General features: G+C 38.1%; 1 protein-coding gene and 1 non-coding gene across 6 annotated transcripts in view; both read left to right on the top strand.

Annotated features, from left to right (window-relative positions):
- The window catches only part of sev (receptor protein-tyrosine kinase sevenless), a 1,896,734-nt gene that overhangs the window by 1,553,720 nt on the left and 321,568 nt on the right, over positions 1–21,446 (top strand). The window lies entirely within an intron of this gene.
- Positions 5,908–6,023, top strand: LOC149080424 (U5 spliceosomal RNA). Its single transcript, XR_016193626.1, has one exon. It is a non-coding gene; the product is annotated as a U5 spliceosomal RNA (small nuclear RNA).

Raw genomic sequence — 21,446 nt, forward strand, 5'->3', positions numbered from 1 at the left:
TTGTACTTGTTTCTCACCAGCTGCAAATGCTTCAGGAATAATACTGGGAAACGAAGCACTAACATAATGGAAAAAAAACTCGAAAGGAACATGTAGTATGCGAAGAAGACGTATGGTCTGTGCGTCTAATATTTACAGTTGCCTTTCGACAAATGTAAATTATTTTGTTCATGGCTCACCGCGTTTCCGTAGTTCTCAAAACTTACAATAAATAAACCATTTTAGAGCCCACTTTAAAGGGGTCATCAGCTTGCTGAATGTTTATGCATCCACGTACAATGATACTAAAAATTATGGCTTTTCTGGCGATTATATTCGTAAAAATATTCATTTCAGCTACCTACAAAAAACATTTAAATCCTATTGATAGAAATGAAACTTTTACCGAGTTTCGGCGTTGCAAGTTGAAATGAAAACGCAGTGCAATTGATGTTGTGCGTCTAATAAATTAAATATTTTTACATTAAAATGTGTGTAGGAATAAACTGCGACCGAAGCCAAACGTGTATAATGAATGAGTAAAATTCGTATAAATGAGAGTCGTATTAACGAATGTTCCACCGTATTGGGTTTGATGAGTGTTTCTGTGTATGCTGAACCCCACTATGTGAGTATAAAATACTTGAAGAGTGATTCCGTCACTATTGAATCTCAAATGTGTCTAAAAATTAGAGGGGAGGGAAGAGGAGAATAGGCATGCCGTCTGTCTTTGGGGGATGTGTTGATGACAGTATGACTTTGTGATGAAGCTAGCAAATGGCCACTTTCACGCGGGGCCATATAGTAATAACAAACCATAAAAAAAATACCAAGACCTGGAGTATCATATGTCAAAGCCTTTTTAGGAGAAGCTGTGTTACGTAAGATGAAATTCGAGATGATTATAAACGGGAATTTCATGTTGAGAATTTATTATTCGCAAATGCGGACTCCTGTAAAATTACTTCGTTCAGATTATTTTCAATTGACTATTTGTTTTTCACCTCTTGTGTTCTTTTTGGATTATTTTCTTGTTATCGTTGAAAAGTGATAGAAATCAATATCTACATTTTAACATCGGAAAAAAGGTATAGAATTTTTTCTTGTTTTTATTTTCCATTCTAAAGTTTCAGTGTTTGCTTGTGTTTTTTTAGTACCTGCTCAAGCTAGAACAGTGTTGACATGTTAGTTATTTTCCAACTACACTGCTCAAAACAATTAGGGGAGCAAGCAAAAAAGTGAAGAAAACTGTGCGAGACAGCCACGAATTAGCATACAATGGATAGTACACGCGTATCAATGCGCAATACAGTAAAAAGACGTAAAAAAATTTGGAATTAAGCTTTAATTCTTTGAAAATATGGAAAAAACATGAAAAGATGATTTAGGGCAACAATTTGGTTACATGTAAACGATAAAAAAAAGTACTGTTTAGACATGATGCATGAGTTTTAATAGGGCGTGTGGTCTCCTCGAGCAGCTAAGACTTCTGCACACCTGTTTGCCATGGATGCGATGAGGTTATCGATCAGACTTTCGGGAATACTGTTCCACTCCTCCAGAAGTGCAATCTGCATGTCTCGGACAGTAACAGGCGGCCTTGGTCGCGCAGCAATGCGTCGTCCGAGCATGTCGCAAACATGCTCGATTGGATTCAGGTCAGGAGAGCACGCTGGCCATTTCATACGCTGTATTGTTTCAGCTTCAAGCATGTTCTCCACCAGACGAGGTCTATGCGGTAGGGCATTATCATCCTGGAAAACAAAGGAATCTCCAATGGCTTCAGCGTAAGGGATGACATGAGGTCGCAGTATCTCGTCTGCATACCTTCGGGCCGTCAAAGTGCCATTCCGAATGATATGCAGGTCCGTACGTCCGCCTATGCTGATTCCACCCCATACCATTCAACCAGCTTGTCTGTATTGTGACCTTTCACGAACGAATGCGGGGTTATTTAGAGTGCCCCTGTCCCTCCATACCAGAACATGTCGGGTGTCACACTCCAGACTGAATCGGGACTCGTCTGTAAACAGTACTTGGCTCCAATCATGTTGCTCCCAATCTCGATGTTCAGCAGCCCATCTTCTTCGGGCCGCACGGTGGCGTGGGGTCGACGGAATGCAGACCATTGGCCTACGTACATAGAGCCCTCTCTCATGAAGCCGATTACGTACTGTTTGGCTGGACACCCTTCGTCCTGTTGCCAAAAGCAACCGTCTTTGCAGCTGCGTAGCATTCTCTGTTCTGTTTCGACGGGCTGTTAACCGTATATACCGGTCATCAGTTGCTGTAGTGGCGCGTGGCCGACCTTGCCCTGGTCGACGTCTAACATTTCCTGTTTCTTGGAATCGATTCCACAGCCTTGCAACAACACTTCTGGTGACTCCAACAGCGTCCGCCACACTTCGTTGTGTTTGCCCGGATTCCAGTCTGCCTATAACACGCCATGCCATGGATTCCGGTAAATCACGTTGTTGAGACATCCTCAAGTCACCTTGTCTCAAAAAAAAATACTGCGCAATCGAATTTCACAGTCACGGCAGTAAAATAGACGTTTCTGCAACATCCCGATTTCTGCCCTTATCTCCTTTTTCTGGTTTTTGACGTCATGAACTCTTATTTGCATATGAAGTTTTCTTCTTCCGTTTCCTGCTAGGCTCTAAATTATGGATGATTCATTTTATGTTACTTATCGGTATACATCTTTGCGTAATTTTGTTAACACCATGTGCTCCCCTAATTGTTTTGAGCAGTGTATATCGTAATATTGGAAGTTGTTATGCATGGGACTGAAGTTTATCATTGTGTTGCATAAGAACAAATTAATAGTTATGTATGTAATCTGTATAACCAATGTATATAGTGTGATTGTATATTGTTTTTTTTTTTTGCAAGAATAGGTTGACATGTATGTTTTTGGTGAATTTGGGTTTTACAGGGAATTTATATAACTAGAGAGATAGAATTATGAAGATCGGGGCCTCACCACTATTAGGATGTTGATTTTTATGTTTAATATGTGAGCTATATGACGATGAATACCGACGTATTTATAAATCTACGGTGTAGATTTCTATGAAGGAGAAAGGTATGTAACACCGCGAGACGCAGACGGTGTTAGAGTTTCTGGCGCCTCGACGGTCTCTCGTAACAATAGAGCCGCCGACATGAAGGGAACTGGCGAGTTCCGAGAAGCAATTCTTCTGAGGAACCGCTGGTACCATCGGGACTATATAAGGTGACACGCTGCTAAAAACGGGGTCTTTTTCCCTGTAGTCGTGAAGGAGGTGATAAGAGTCGAGGTGAAAGGAGAACGAAAGAGGGAATCTCTGGTGATGAATATGGACGATGAGGATTGAGGTGGATCTGAAAGATTTGGTGGTGAGTGCCGTATAAATAGTCTCGGAATTATCTCTCTCAATAAATAATCTAAGTTTTATTTCTATGCAGATAATTAATCACTTAAAATTCGGCCTGTCAAGTTAATGTATTTGCGATGGCGTTATATCATGTTGGATAAGGATCTCCTCTTTGAATAGCTCTTATTTTAATTGTTAATTGAATAAATTAATTTGTTATTACTAACCCCTTTGTGTGAATTCCATTAATTTTCAATGGTCAATTTCTTTGTTGACGGACGTCACAAAACACAACGCAAAAATAGTCCTTAATCGTAAATTTAATTGTTTTCCGTTTTGTGCCCCTTCCCCAGTCGACTCCGTCACATTAGCTTCTCGACAAATCCAGCGTTTGTTGTTGTCCTTCAATATAACTTTCAATGTATATGATCGTCCTTCATAAATCAATGCCGGACGACCACATTTGGTTTTGATGAACTCTTTCATACTTTCAAAATTAAATACCTTATTTCCGAATTATGCAAGATTCACCTATATATATATCGCTTATGAAGTCACTAATACTATCACTCTGGTACCATACTTTTTCACATTGGTTTGGTAGCCAACATAAAGTTCAACAACGAACAACAGGTATTGGTATGTTATCGCAAGGAAAAACAACCCTCCTACCCCGCGTCAAGGTACAATCACAATGACGAAGAGATAAGGACGGGAGTAGGGGCAAAAGAGGGCTTCTGCCGCACCGCAGCCATTCCCCACTTTTCCGCAGCCAGCACCCGAGTAATTTTTTGTGTGATAAGAAGAATTAAGACGCCTTCATATTAAGGAGTTCTAAGAAGAATCACTTCTTTCTTGAGGGATCTTCCCTAAATTAAACTTTTGTGTCTACGTCAGCAGTTGCGTTATCCAGCTAGATATTTAAATTTCGACTAGGGATCTTCCCCAAATTATCGTTTTTTAACTTAATTTTTTTCCGTCGTTATTCTAAGAGGGCTAAATTATTTTGAAATAAAAATTTCCCAAAATTATCGTTTTTATTTTTAGCCACTGCAAGTCGTGTGGGGTCGTTCTTGAATTAAGCTTTTTCATGTCGCCCTAAAAAGTTTTCCCAAGTCTCAGCGATGATGTCATAACACTCCGTGATAGGATTTAGAAGGATCTTTCTTAAATTAACGTTTTTTTAACTAACTTTTTTTCAAAGAGGTTTGATGAGGACTTAAATTATTTTAAAATAAAAAATTATCGGGTTTTTTTAGCCACTACGATGCAAGTCGTTCCTAAATTAAATTTTTTATGTCACATTTTCTAAGATTCCAAGTTGTTATTCTAAAAGGGCTCGTCATATTAAATTTTCGTTTTGGAATTACTTTTTTCTATCTCAAGTGATGAGAATTCTTTTTTTTCAAAGAGGGTGTCATTCCTAAATGATCGTTTGGAAATTTTTTTTTATCCCCATGTTCAAATCTGACTTTTAACCAAATAATGCGATTTTTCCCAAGAGGGGACTCGTTCATAAATCAGCCAGTAAAAATGCATGTAACAAGACAATAAATAACAATCTTACGCAACAAAATATTTGAATAGTAATATATATATATAATCACCACTTTACATTTTTGTATACGTCCTTCCAAATTAACGTTTTCACTAATACCATGATGTCACAACACTCCGTGATTGGATATTTTTCAAAGAGGGGTTGTACCGTTCGGAAAATTTTTTTATGTGGAATTTGTCACAACTGTGACCTCACATCCCTCCCTAATGTTCTAACTTTTTTCTTTTAATTTCATGCCCATGACGTCAGGTCATTATTCTGAAATATTTCTTTTTTCACAGGGGTCGTTCTTGAATTATTGTTTGGAAAACTTTTCATGCTGACATGTTTTTACCATCCTGTAACTTCCTGTTGAGATACGAGTTCGTTTACCTAACTGAGAGAATTTTCCGAGCTGTAAAATAAAAGAGTTACTACAAATGAATTGCAAAGTCTTTTCTACAAATCAAGTTTTCATTTATTCAATATTTTAAATAATTTTCTTCAATCATATATTTCAAATTTTCATAATTAATCAAATAATTCTCCGTGACGTTATCATTTTCCACTAGAATTTCAGCGATGTCATGAAAGTCAATGGAAGTCAAGGCATGATCGTAATATTTGTAATAATGTTAAGTTATCAAGCAACTGCAGCCATTTGTGCCCAGCTGATAGCCCATAGCGCATCCACGACAACTAAATATTTTTTTCTCCTACGAAATCATAACTTCTTTTTAACTTCCGACTATAGCATCGGTAATGTAGAACTTGTGTTCATCACTTTAGCTTGATTTTTTTCTTTTACGCTAACTCTTCTATTATTTTTTCCAATGACATCCTCTCTAATGTTCTGGTTACAGTAACATAAAGTTAGTTTTTGTTGGAAAAACTATAAATTGCGAAAGAAGGAGGGAAAGCTCCAATGCAATTCTTCCATCTACTCTAAACCGAGATATCACTCAGTACGAGAAGAGGTCAAAGAGAAATCGAACCAGCGTAAAAACTTTTGATCGCTAGCTTTTGATCATGCTCTGGCTTCTCTTCAACATTCGAGCTAATCTTTCGCCTTTTACTAAAGATTACCGTGGAGAGGAGCAACATAAATGAGCTTAAGGAAATTTTTGGGACCCCGAGAGGGGTTTATTATTTTACATGTAGTGAAGTGGTGGGTCCGCGCCAGAGCTATCTAGAGAAAGGCGTCATCGTTGCTATGGAAAAACAGGTCGCGAACTATAGTGCTGTAGTGGTGGGTTGGTAAGATACGGAGTTAGAGATGGGAAGAGTTCAGGGTACATGGGTTCAAATCCACCCACCTCCAAATAATTACAGTGCTGCAGTGGTGGGTTAGTAAAATACGGGATTAGAGATGGGATGAGTTCAGGGTACATGAGTTCAAACCCACCCACCTCCAGAAAGTTACACTTTTTTTAGCCGCTGTGGTGGTCGAGTGGTTATAGTGACGGACTCGCGATGCGAGGATCCGGGTTCGAACCCCACAGTGGTGGTCGGCTGAAGTTGGTTTTCTGTGGTTCCCAACTTCAAGGCGCAAATGCGATTTGATCTCCCCGTTAAAAAGCCTCGCCACAGAGAGCAACAGTCCTACAACGATAAATCATTCAATCATAACACTTCACTCATAGTTAGAAAAACTGGTGGCAGACGGCAGCACTACACATAACAAGCATTACAGAGAAACAAAAAACTTCGTCCGATTTCACTACACGTACACGCACATTCCCGCATGTACCGATTCGTTGGGGGTTCCGCGGGGGGGGGGGTGCATGTGTGGTGTAGCAGTAGTAGGTAGGGCTCGGGGATCCATGATGTTCTTAAGTCAGCCACCTTGTTGGGCAATTTGCCTGTTGTGGCGTTGTATTTGTGTAGTTCATTCTGTCTTAACAGTCAACCAGCAGGTAGACACTTTTTGCTTTCATAGAAATTATATATATATATATATATATATATATATATATATAATGCAAAGGTGAAAGATGAGAAGTTATTGAAAAATTGTAAAAAGGAAGAATATGGATCAATGAGGAGGTCGTTCTCAAGGGGGAACCCCCCACATTGCTGCAAACTGCAAAAATGTTTCTAATGATGGTAAGCCTAATAGGCAAAAATTACCATCAGTTCCTCCGACATTTTTGCGAGAAACAAGCTTTGGAAGTCAAACAGCAAAAATGACAAAATATAATAAGAATAAAAATATGAAAAAACAAATGAGTTAAAAATACAAAATATACATACACAAAGTGTTAAAAATTGAAAAATGACAAAACTTGAAAAAAAAAAAAAAAAAACACATACCAAGATAAAGAATCTTTTTAGAGCATGCTGGCCGAACCGACTACCAGAAGCACCTGGGTGAAATTTTGAAACCCAGAAAAGAAGATGGATATCCGTTACCACTCAAGATATTTAATAATTCAGAATATGCTTCAAAATAATCTTTAGCATTATTGTAAGTTTTTTTAATTCTTGAATGTTGTCCAAAAAATATATTTTTCAAAATTATAATACTAATATTAGAATTGAAATTAGTCAGAAAATTGACTTGAAATTCTTTCCTTTTGTCGAAAATACCAATAACAGCTATGTTATTAGATAAGCAAATTTTAAGATTTAGGAAGTCCGTAGATAGGGGGTTGTGATTGGTTTTCTTGAGTGTCAAATCCGTAGGGTAAATTTCACCGCTAAGATCGAGATAATTCTCAAAATTAAAAATAATGAGATCATCGATATATCTAAAGCCCATGATTTTATGTTTAGTGAAAATTTTAGTTTCATGGAAATGTAGAAAAATATTTGCAAAAGCACTAGAGAAGCAAGTGCCCATGGGTATACCTTTGATCTGATTATATATATCGATGCCATTATGTAAGTAATTTTCAAAAATACAAAACTTTACAAGATTATTCTAGGTGTTTTTTTCTAAGTTAATAATGTTTTTGTATTTCACAAGTAAATTATCACAGATATTTATGATGTTTTTATGAGGAATATTAGTAAATAGGTTTTCAAAATCAAAAGTTTCAATTCTCTCAATTTTTGCATTTTTTAAAAAATTGATCACTTTTGATTATTTTTTATAATGAATTTCATCCATCTCTATTTTAACAAGAATATTTTTTAGTATATTCAAAAAGGTTTTACCGCAGTCACTATTGTAGCAGTTGGTCCCACATGTGACAAATCGAAATTTAATTGGTTTTTTGTGAAACTTAATGGTGAGAAAAAGATAAGGGTAACGGGGGATATGAAATTATTTATTTTAAGTTTTTTGAGAAAAGCACAATTTCTGTTGTTTATTTTTGTTGCTAGCGCTGAAAGCAGCTAAAACAAACACAAGGCAGAACAATAGTTTGCATCAAAGAGGAAATTAAAATTAACAAATCAGCTTTGAATGATCAATGAAAATTTCCCATTGAAATTTTTCATTGAAAGCTAATTTGTTAATTTTCTCTTTATTTATTTATTTATTTATTTATTTATTTATTTATTTATTTATTTATTTATTTATATATATATATATATATATATATATATATATATATATATATATATATATATATATATATATATATATAATTATTTATTTATTTATTTATTTATTTATTTATGTTGTTACACATTATTTCATTGAAATTAGCTTATTTTTATACTTACGCTGAACATTGTACACTGAAAAACTAATGTATATAGTCATTTTTATACACTACGAGGCTATAGCAGTTGTCAATTCAATGAACCAGAAGTTGTAAAATATGCTAAATATTTTCGGAAATATGTTGATTTTTCATGAAGTTTTATGAATATATGAATATGTTTTCATAATTTTTCATGAAGTTTGAAAGAAGAGAAATTCAATATTTAAACACTTGTAAAATACAACTGAACATATAGCCAGCTCATTGCAGTTAGTATCACCTGAAAACCACGACTAAAAAATTTCATTAAAATATCGAACATACTTTTGAGAAGATGAGTTTTGCACGCAGTGAAGTAACGAAAAACACGAATCTTCATGAACACGTTTAAAAATTAATTGAGACCTATACTCCGGTTGAATTGACTCAGCTAGAATTTTTTTCAACACTTCATATGTATAAGAATAAAATAGTTGTGTATTTCTATGGAAAAAAAAAATCGCTAATTTCCATGAAATTCGTCATTTGAAGTTTGTCCACAACCTTAAGTTCTCAACCATCGAGAAACGTTCATAATGTTATATAGATCGCTAATAAATGAGAGATGCAATTGCACATCACACACTCCTTATTTTTACCTATAAAACTGAAAACGATCCTAACTCTGTTAGATAATTTTAACCGCTTGATGGTTGTACATCATTCTTCACGCATATTTAAAATGCAGGATAAACAACCCGATAAAACCGACACCACCGATAATTCTTTTTTTATACTCTTCTAAATTTTCAAGACAAGAGAGGACGGAACTTTTTATAATTAAAGACTAATACAATGTTGTTAGAAAGAAAGTCAAATTTAACAGGAAAACAATATAAAATAATTGTTTGATTTCTCAATAAGAATCGATAAAACGGAATAAATTGAAAACTATATCAATTTTCCTTTTTTTCTTCGTTGATGAATTTCCCTCCTCAGGAGACCTTTTCATAGATGACTGGGCATTCCCTTCCAAGGTATCACATATCTCATGTTATGCTCTCATTCTATGCTCATTTCAAACTGAGCGAAGTCATTAAGTAAATCACACTCATGCTGCATATTGTAGAAAAGCCTAGAAAAATTCAGCTGAAATGTGAAGAAGAAAATCGCTGTCAAAGTGAGGTGAGTATCCCTACACGCTCTCGCTGTTTAAACTCTCAATGACAAGTAACGCGGATAAAAAACGAATTCGAAAGTCGTGACGTGGAATACAACATAATTTCAATTAGAGTGAAATTGATTCGAAGTATATTTTTGATAAGAAAGTTGCTGTCTTTTGAAAATGTCACTATCTTCATAAATCCGTAATTGTAATAGTTCAACCTCTCATAAGAAAGTCGCAAGCAGTCATGAAAAAAATTCTTCACCTGCATTCCTCAATTGGCATATACGAAGTAGTTGCATATCACAGATATGTAATAGAGAGTATAGGTGTAGGATCCCAATTCAATTCAGGCCTGAAGGACATTTGCTCCTCACTTGGGGTCACGTTCTTGGATCTTCCCTCATTTACCGATACGTGGCTTCGTTTGGATGGGATCCATCTAAATAGGCGGGGGTCTGGGAGGTTTACGATAGGCTTAGGTCAGGTTTTTTACTCCCAGACCACGTAGTCGGGAATGCGGGTTAGTTAATGATAACCACAAAAGTACTGACGGGGAAATTACCCACCTCTGACTTGGATGGCTTCTCGATTGACACTAAATCACCGGGCAAATTAAAATGTGTGATAATTAATGCCAGAAGCTTGGGTAATAATAAAGATTGTTTAGAAACTATAATAGTTGTGGAGGTCCTGGATCTTCTAGCCATTACAGAATCTTGGACAAACGATGAATCTTTCATCAATGAATCTTGGGGATGAATCTTTCTCATATCTCAGGATACGATACTTTTTTGAGAAATAGATCTGATAGGAAAGGGGGTGGTGTCAAGAAAGAAAAATTTATAAATGTGAATAAATGAATGGAGTGATATGATGGTGGTGTTAGCTCGATGAGGAAAGCTGAAATAAAGGGGGGGGGAAAGGAAAGCTGACTTAAAAAAACAATGCATGAATTAATTTGGCCAATTCGATAGGGAGAAGTACATTTGAAAGTACATAGGTCTTCAATTATTGTCATCAAGGACAATTTCTCATAGAACAAACATAATGTTGGAATGCTAATATGCATGATATGATACTTTTTAACATGTAAAAAGGACACATCACAAAAAATGCAATAGAGGATTATTAATTTAAAATGGCTTCTGCTCTGTTAAAGTCACTATCAACATCAAATTAAAGAAATGCAAACATATTATGACGTAATCAAAATAGAGTAAAATATGAAGTACTTCTCAAAAATACATAGTGTTGATATACGTAAAATCATGTTTGAAGGCTAGAGAGTGTAACGTGCAAAGAAGTGATATTGAAACTATGGGTTGAGCTTCAAAACAAACGGCATCATAAACTTATTGTTGGAGTTCGTTACAATCCACCGAATGGGGATATAAACTACATCGCCAAATTTCATGATGAAATTTCCTACACGTGTAAACATAAGAGGGATGTCATACTAGGGGATTTCATTTACCAGGGTATTGATTGGGAGAACCTTTCGGCTAGAGATCAGTATAGTGCTCGAAAAGTTTTTGTATCAGCATGTGTCAGAAGCCACTAGGGGTACTGCTATTTTGGATTTAGTTCTTACTAGTTCTGAGAATCTTGTTGAACTTTTTCTCTAAGTTTTATTCGGGTGGCAAACTCTTGAAGCGTTTACACGAGATTAGTATTGGGGGGAACTTGCTGAATTGGATTGAATCATGGTTAAGAGATAGGTTGCAACGAGTTATGGTGAACAGGGAATTCTCTGGTTGGACAGACGTCACAAGTGGAGTTCCTGAAGGAAGTGTCCTTGGCCCCATACTTTCTTCACTTTTTATCGATAAACTCGATCAGGGTATCGATGGGATTGCTGGCAAATTCGCAGATGATGTGAAGCTAATGGGGGTAATCGGAAATGAAAGCGATAGGGAGTTGCTCCAGACCAACTTAAACAGGATTGGAGCATGGGCAAATGAATGGAGCATGACGTTTTGCGTTGATAAGTGCATGGTCGTTCATTTTGGTTCGAACAACCCACGTTTCTCTTACGAGTTGAATGGTTTCACTATCCCGGATGCAACTAGGGTCACCAATTTGGGAATTCTCATTCACGAGCGGCTTAGGTTTTCTAAACATTGTTCAGCAGTGGTATAAAAAGCAAACAGAATGCTTGGTCTCATTTTCAAAAAGGTCTCCTCGCGTTCTCCTAAAGTCATTCCTCCGCTTTTCCGAAGGTTAGTTTGTCCTGGACTGGAGTATGCTGTGAGGTTTTGGAGACATTATTTTGTGTCATTATTGGCACGCGGTATGAAGAGACTTCATCTTTTCAATATGTTTACATTGGATGAACGCAGGTGTCTGGGAGATATGAACGAACTGTTCAAAATTTTCAACGGGATGAATAGGATAGACCATGAATTATTTGTACACCGTCAATTGACTGCTTTTACAAGGGGACACCAGTATCGATTGGTAAGGGACAATTTTAGGTTATGGTGTCGTAGGGAGTTTTTCTCTAATAGGGTTGTTAATAAATTGAATAGTTTACCCCGGAGGTAGTAAATTCTAACACAATTGACACGTTTAAAAAGTGTATTTTCGTGGACTGTATGTTTGTTTTCAGTAGCTGACTAGTTCTCACCGGCGAGAAAGAAGACTAGTTCTCTTCACTAGTTCAGGCGAGAAAGAAGAAAAGACCGACCCTTCCCGGAGAGGTCGATCCCCCCCACTCTCTCCCAAAGCGCCTCCCTACGGCGAATTACAAATACATGGACGCTTATACGCACTGGCTTTAACAAAAAGAAATACGATAAACATGTTGGGGTAAATCGAGATCCTATCCATACGTAGAATAAGACAACCATAAGTATTCATTATACTATTATACATATTATAGTATTCATTATTACAACCATAAGTAACATTGTATATAATATTTTATCATGCATGTATATTTTATTATTGTTTTGAATTGCATTTTAATTGGGTTGCTCTATTTTCGAAATATATGACATCCATATCTGTTATGGGCACCTCGTTGGGCGTTTTTCCTGTTTTGGCGTTGTATTTGTATTTTTCTGTGTGGAAAGTGTGAAATAAGACGAGATAACCTTTTCTGCCTTTTCCCACGTAGAGAATCGTGAGCCTACGTGTTATATATGTGAAAGATTATACGTGCAAACGATTCGAATGTAAACTATACAAACAAATGCCCACATATTTGCCATTTTTTGTCAGAAGAAACGCAGCATATGGAGAGCAATCCTTATAGGATAGTTAGCAAAATCACGTGACCTCGCCTAAATCACATTCTATACCTCTCCCCGCATTTCTTTATATTCCAAAAGTCATTCAGTTGCAAAACTCGTTAAGCGCTACCCAGAGTTTTTTACAGAAAGTGATAAACTTTTGTAGAGTGTATTTGAGCTGACTGCTTGAAATCAGTGCCGTATTAACGAATGCGCCCATCCGGGCACGGCCTGGGGGCCTCATGAAAATGAGATCCGGTTGAAATATTCTAGAATTAACGTAGGGCTTCTCAGGAAAACCAATTTGCACTTTATTTACTTTTGTAAGATTCTTTTATTGCTGTGACAACTAATCTCCTGGTTTACATTTTTTGGAGAGATTAAGTGACAAACCTACATAGCCGGAGCGTTGTAATTAGGTGAGTATCACAAAGCCTGCATCCGAAAATTTTTAGAACGTTTCGTTTTTCAACTTGATAAGAAGAACCGAAATTGAGCCGTATCAGAATGCTCTTTTTGGTCAGCTGAGAAAGGTGCGGCCGCCCCAGTCGTGGGTAGAACTTTTTTTCTTCTCCTTAACATGGTGCTGACAATGGCATAACATACAAGTATTTATTACGAGACCACTGTAGGAATATGCTATTTGCCACTGCTCCGAAATTGATGTTATGGGCATCACTCTCCTATCCCTACCAAAGATGCGTCTCTGTCTATCGACGTTGTTTGTGTTTTATTTCCTTGCGTGTAATTTTCAGTTTTTTCCGTTTTGATTCTATGTTTTCTTTATTTTGCTAATTATTATTTTTTCACGGAGCACCAGTTGAGAACCGCTGCTCTAATGAAATATCGGTAGGGATATTAAAGAGGAGAAATTTAGAGTGGATAGTATCTGTAAAAAGACTCGTTTTCATATCTAAATCAAATAATTTTTTGAAACCCAAAATTTCTTTGGCAGAATTGAAATCCTTCGTTGATATTAAAAGATCTCCAGTACTAGTGAACTTCAACCTAATATTTTAGATTGAGGTAACTTTAGAAGCAATGAAATTTTTCAATTCAAAAGGAAGAGGTTTGGGAATTCTCTGGCCACTCGAAATCTAATGGCCAAGAGCGAGTGCAAGCCAACGCTTTCATGAGTTGAGACCACTTCGTTGTCCTCTAATGGAGATTTCCAGGAGTTTTTGATTTCTTACTAACTAACAGCAGGACTAACGGCCGGAGGGGCCGAAGCCGATGAATTATATATCCCTTCCATAGAGTTAGACTCTTGTACACTGGATGACTTCTTCTAACAGAGAACACTTCGGGAGCATGTTGTTTTATTATAGCCTGAACTCCAAGACTGGGTTCTTAACTCTTTTGAGTTTATTAATTGAAAACATATTTTGAGAAACGCATGCAACAGATTACGAATTATATGGGAAAAAAATGATGAGTATATGAAACTAATGAAACAAAAAAAAAACCAAACTGTTGAAAAGCAAAGATACATCTAAAAGACAGCTAAACCTAATATTCCCCACTGAGCAATTCTCAGAGGACAACCTAAGCACATCGACCGTCAGAGAGACATACATAACAATAGCATCCGAGCCGACATTCGAATGCTACACTGTTGCCATTCCACGACTCGTTATATTAATAATAATGCTAATAAATTAATAGCATCTTCAACTCTTCTTCTCTAGCATCTTCTTCCTCCCTTTAGGGGAAAACGATAACTTTTTTATAACTTGTCAGAATAAGTGAGCCTGGATAGAGGCTTAAGCAGGCGACCTGATGTTATGACCGTGTGAGATCCATTATCCCATATTGTCTGATGCATGCTACCGGTTTCTGCGGTGTTGGAGCCTGGCATTGCAGTGATACCTCAGCATTGGTTGCTAGAGATTTAAGACCACTTCTTTCTGACCTGTAATCAGGCTCCTGCATCTTAGGTAGGGATGTCACAGTGTTTTGGTGGTGACAGGCCTGTGGTGACGCTGTTTGCTTGATTTCCACATCTTGTTGGACATGTGGTTTAATGAATTACCTGCTTCTTCTCAACGTGGAACCCTCATTTGTTAGGATCTCATATGTGCGCTGGCTGATCTGTTTCGTTACTCAAGCTTCCTCTCTTGTGCAGAGGGTTCCGGTGTTACACTGAAGCTCTAGGATGCAATGACGCAAGGTCTTGTGATGCTCTGTTATGCAGCTGAGCCATCTCATTCTGCCTTTCTATCAACATTTCATGGATTTCAGGAACCTGCGGTGGAGCGAAATGTAGACGCTGGCTAATGGTCGGCAGGCTCGTCCGTGTAGGTCTTCCAAAGAACCTTTGCCCTGGGCTGCATCTCAGCAGGTTCCGCCTGGTAATTGGAACAGCTGTTCCCTGGGCTCGACGTGAGATGATGGAAGCTCCATCCATTTGAAAAGTCTATTAACTGTTTGTTCTTGAATTGCTGACCACCGTGTGTGATGAGCATGCAAGGAATTCCGTGCCTAGAAAACTTATGCTTCAAAATTTTGTGGATTACTGTGCTAGCTAGAGTATTTTACAAAAACTCTACTTATATGAATTTGCTGAAGTATATAAATTTTACCAGTACCAAGTAATTTTGCTCTTTTAGCTGAAAAATATCAGCACCCAGTTTAGGCCAAGCGCCAGGAAGAATTTCATGTGCTATCATCGCTGGAGTTGGCTGGGCTGATGCGAAGGCAGCGCATGTGCTACATTGCTCGACATACTGATGAATATCTCCTGATATGTTCAGTCAGAAGACAACTTCTCTAGCTCCTCTAAGACATGGATTTATGCCTTGATGCCGGCATGTTTGTTCTTCAGTTTAGCTCGTGGATTAATCTCTATATGGAAAGTGTACCGCCGTCGCGGCACTGACATTTGTGTTAGTATCTGGCTATCCTTTCAACATAAAGCGTTTAACTTCCTGCAATGTGGAATCACTTTGCATTTGCTGTTGCATTATAGGTAGGTAATGGTCAGACACTGGTAAAAAGCTGATGTTCTTAATTGAATCCTCTACATCTGCTGTATGATGGAGTTGAGGAAGTGATTCTCTTGAAGAGCTATTGAAAGAGCATCTGCCACAGGAATTTTCTTTCCGGGAACGAACCTCAAGTTGAACTCAGTGTTTTGCTCTCAGCAAAACAGATTGTAAACGCCTTGGTGCTTTAAAGAAAGGTTTAGGCACAATAGCGCCAGGGGTTTGATCTCAGTGTTAACGGTGATATACTGCTAACAGTTCTTTTCAATTTACATACTGGCGCTCTGTTTCCGACAGGGATGTGCTTGCAAATGCGATTGGTTTATCTGTCTGGAACACTCCTATTCCATTATCACTTGCATCACATTCCAGTGTGACATGTACGATTTTATTAAAGGTTGCCAGCTTTGTATAATCAACCACTCTTGCCTTAATCGCATTAACGGACGTTTTTTGTAAAGGACCCCAGTTGAACGTAGTCTCGAACTTTAGAAGGTTGTGCAGTGGTTCAGCAATATGAGCTAGGTGAGGTATATACCTTCGAAAAAAATTCACCCTTTTCAGAAATTTCCTTAGCTCGGTGCCTTTGAAGGGCAGTTGAATTTTCTCTCTTTCCAAAAATTCATCTTCACAACAGCCAGTTGTTAAAAACCTTCGTATGGTAGCGGAGAGTGACGTCACACACATCCTTTCAATAATAATAATAATAAGTTAACAGCATCTTCAGGAATGGGTGGTTCAAAGCTTATGTAGAGAAATCATGCCGAGCCGAAAGCACTGAAATTATATGAAATTTGACCAGTTTCATTTCATAATGTAAAGACTCTTAGTGAAAAAAGCTTTTCAAAATTCTTCCTTTAAGGGGAGTCATATGGGAGTTCAAAAGTTGTGTGCAGAAATCATGCCGAGCCGAAACCGCTCAAAGTATAAATGTGAAATTCGGTCAGTAACTTCATTTTATGATGTAATGCAGGAATCATGAACTCGTTGCTCGCGAGCACCATGGTACTCCCCGAGTGCTCGATGCTCATGTCTGATTTCTTGCTTGCGAGCACTTGATCAATGTTCCAATTAAAACACTTTGTACAAATAGCATTGAAGGATTGAAATCATTCTAATTGTATGCATTTGTATGCCAAACTTGCCGTAAGGGTGCTCTTCTTTTGATATGATAATGGGTATAGGCATTGCTCGAGACGGGAAAAAGATTGAAGACCTCTGATGTAAGGACTCACTAAGAAAATACTTTCCAACATTCGACCCCTAATTGGGATCATAAGGGGGTTCAAAGTATATGTTGAGAAATCGTGCCGAGCCGAAACCGCGTTGACTATAAATATGAAATTAGTCCAGTAGTTTAATTTTAGCATGTAAGGGCTTACCAAGAAGAGGGTTTTCAAAATTCGACCTCTAAGGGAGGGGATCATTAGAGCCCTGTTTACATGTGCAAGATAGGTGGGGGGGTAGCTTTGGTGATTATTACCTGCAAGGCAAATTTTATTCCTCATGGGGAAAAATAATGGGACTGAGACTCAATAAAAGAGTCCCATCATTGTTGCGGAATAATGATGGGTGACTTCTACCTCCTCCCCCCATAATCCTTTGTGCCACGTTAGCTCTTTCGTCAGCCATCTTGAACCAACCACCTGTTCAACCCACGTGATCAGCGACAACATCCGAAAAGAAAGGGTGGGATACCGGCATAAACTAAATGACTTGTAAACGGGTTGTAGCTAACCCCCTGTTAACGGGAACTTCCCGTGATATTTTATTGCACATGTAAACGGGGCTAAAGCAGTTCAAAAGTTGTATAGAGAAATCGTGACGAGCCAAGCGCTGAAACTATGTGAAATTTGGTCAGTTGTCACATTTTATGATCAGAAGAGTCTTATTATATAAGGTTTTTCACAATTCTTCCCCAAAGTGGGAAGGTGTCTTAAGGGATTCAAACGTTATGTATAGAAATGATGCCAAGCCGAAACCGCGGAAACTGTAAATATGAAATTTGGCCACTAGTTTCATTTCATGATGTAAGGACTTGTAGCGGAGTTGCATGTTGAACTTTTGCGCGACATAATATGGAGCGCGTACTGAAGTTGCATCCGACAGAGAAAATTCATCTGGTAACGCAGCACAGGCAGGCGTGTTGTGTTCTTTAGGAACTGGTAGAACATAAGCAACATGCGAAACTTGGTGCAAGTAGCAGGTACCAGTGAACTTCAAACTGAATGATTGAAGACCATAGAAGATTGAAGAGGTTCTGCCACTGAGACAGAAATGAAAAGTTCAGTGTGGCGCGGAATGACAATGTCTCTCTTGGTGAGAGCGACAGATGTTTTGACAGATGACACTAGATGAAGAATAGTCAACGACAGTCCATTTTTATGAAACTTGAATGTTGCAGCTTGTGCACTCAGGAAGTCAACACCAAGGATAGCCCATAGTACGGGCAAGCACTCTGTGGTATGACGAAAAACGTGTGGGAGAAACGTCGATCTGTCGAAATGAAGAGAGATTTTGTGTCGAATCACGATTGATTCGCCGGTGACAAAAGTCATTCGCACTGCTCGAGTGACAGCTTGATATTTACGAGTCAGTTTGGACTTTTGACACCATCGTCTGTAATTAGAGACATAGCAACACCTGCGTCTACGAGACATGGTGAAGTCAGTTCGTGAGTTTAACATTGACGACCGGAAGTTCAGGAGTTGAGGAAGGACTCTTAGGAACGACCATGTTGAAGCTGACACACTTTGGACGAGTAGACGGCGAATTTTCTCGTTGGTGACCAGACTGAGAATTTGACTCCGACTCTCTGGTATTTCCAGGAGAAGAAGAACGAAATGTGGAATGTCGATGCCCGTTAGATTTGTTATTTTGAGAATTGAAAGAATTTCGAGGGAACGAACGTGAAAAATTACTCTGAGAACGAGAAGAATATGAATTGTTTTGTTTTTGACATACCTGCATGAAAGACCGGGGATTCCACAATTGAAACAGACAAGACGACGTGAGGCCTGAGGAGAACGAGTGTGCCTAATTTTTGGTTCAGGAGAATTTTGTGTTACTTGCAGTTTTTGCAATTGTTCCTCTAGAGAAGAAATGCTGTTCAAGAGTGCGGGAACAAGTGAATCGATATGTGAAGATGCCTGTGATGGCGTTATGTTTTCCGGAGACGAAGAAGAAACCCATGCAGGTTTGGAACTAGCCTGCTCGATACGGTAGGCCAGGTCAACTGCCTCTCGAAAGGTCGCTGGATTGTGGGCAGCGGTAAGTGGTTCCATGTGGGATAATATACCAGCCTTAAATCTGGCCAAGAGAAGTGTATCACGATAATTTGCTATGACCGCCGATTCATTCGGTGTGACCTGAATAGCTCGTTGAGCTAGTGACTCTAGACGATCAGCAAAATCTCTGACTTTCTCAGAAATTTTGAGATTTACAGAATCTGATTGTGTCATTGTTGTCAGTTGAGACAACACCATCTCAGGTCTGTCAGGTGGGGAAAATTTATCCACAACATGAGTACGGAATTGCTCGTAGGTCATAGTGTCTGTCAAGTGAGCAAGTACAGCTCCAGTACATTTTTGTAATGCAATGTCTTTGTGTGAGCATCCTAATTCGCAAAGGATGATGCTTGATCAATTCGTGAGAAAAAATCAGTCACTGTCAAACTTGAATTTGTTTCATCAAAAACTGCTGTGCCTACAATGATTGGAAACATGTTGAACAGCTGAGCATTCTGAGCTTGGACTTCTTTGTGAGCCATGACTAGTAGTGTGGGAAAAAATCTAGCCGACTGTCAGTCACAACACGTAGGAGAAAATATTTGCAAAAAATATAAAGTTCAAGCCAAGTTCGGCTAAACTGAGATCAAGAAACAACACAACCAACGAAATACGAATAAAAATTTCTCTGGAAGACACGGAGTGGGTTATGAGGGAGGAGACGAACGAAGGGGAAAAAACGAAGCGTGTGTCTTTGAAAAAGAAACGCTGTGATCGTCATTAGAAAGAGGAAGAAAAAAAACGAGATTTTTCCTCACATAGCTGATGGAAAAAAAAAGAAAATGGGAATGGCGGTCAGGTTTTTTTCTCTCGACAAATCAACTCAATCACAGGACTCAAATCACACATTCAACAAAAGAAAATATTTCTTTATGTCAACTATGGCAAAAACGTTAGCCCAAATACGTTACATACGATTCAAAAAAATAATTGCGACAATTTGACAATTTAGTATAGTTACGCCAGGTTATCCTGGTCACGGCACCACATGTCGTGGAGCGGCTTCTCAAACTTTAGCGCGACATAATATGACACAGAAATTATGAAAAAGACATTGCGAAAAATAATGATATACTTCAATGTTGGAATTACACGTTCATTTTTATTCTTCACTAACCCTAAACATAACACACTTAGTTCAAGGAGCTAATTGTTTCTGACACTCTCACACTGAAAATATAATTACATTTAGAAAGATGGTCACTTACCCATTTCCGGTTAAGCTGCCCTAGACGATTATTAGTAACCCTGGTAGGCTTCGTCAGGGTCGTCCATCTTAAAGATGAGAGAGCAAGTTCGTTGCCATTTTAACACGCGACGTACTCCCATGAAACCCCGATCACTCTCTGCCGAAAAAGCCTTTCGTGTTTTCACACCAAGTCGGTGGAAACTCCCGCTATTGGTTGAAAGCAATTGTCTGATATCTAGCAAGGGTTTTCATTAGCTCAGAGGCAAATGCATGAAACGTACTTTCTATTGTGAGAAAAATGTGTTCATGTTGCGCAATCTTATTCGTATCTCTGTACAGGAAAAATGCGTCGTAGAATTCTTGTCGATAGAAAAGAGAACTCATGTGTTGCTTCTAATGTATTTATGTATGTTTGCGTGTGGTTTGTGGTTTCGCTGTGGGGAGAGAGAAAGAGAGTGTTGTTGGCGATCGTGACATATCCAAAGGTTATGTAGTGAAATCATGCCGAACAGAAACCACGGACACTATAAATGTGAAATTTGACCAACAGTTTAATTTTATGTTTTAAGGGGTAAGAAGGGATTTTTAAAAATTCGACCCCTGAGGAGGGTCATAAGGGGGTTCAAAGTTTATATCAGGCAATCATCTCTGAGCCGAAACCGTTGAAGCTATAAACAACTAAATTGGTCAATACTTTTATTTTACATGTAAAAACTCAGTAAGACGGGGTTTTCGAAACTTGACCCCTAAAGGAAACGTGTTCAAAGTTTATAAATACAAAAAACACCAGCCTGAGGAATATGATTTCGAATATGAACGGGGAGTATAGAGAAATTATGCCGAGCCGAAATCGCTAAAGCTATGAATATGAGCTTAGACTCACTAAGGAGGGACTTATCAAAAAACAATTCAATCTCTAAAGAAGTCATAAGGGGTCCGGGAGTTTTTTTAAAAGTTATTTGTGGCTCATACCGCTGAAGCTATGTGTACGAAATTTGGTTAGTATTATATTTTATAATGTTGATACCAACTAAGACGAGATTTCTGAAAGTACATTCCCAAGGGGGCCACGAAG

This window comes from Pholcus phalangioides, unplaced genomic scaffold (assembly GCF_987345545.1).
Source record: "Pholcus phalangioides strain wild (caught in Gottingen) unplaced genomic scaffold, Ppha-v1.0 ptg000011l_1, whole genome shotgun sequence".
Lineage (NCBI taxonomy): Eukaryota > Metazoa > Arthropoda > Arachnida > Araneae > Pholcidae > Pholcus > Pholcus phalangioides.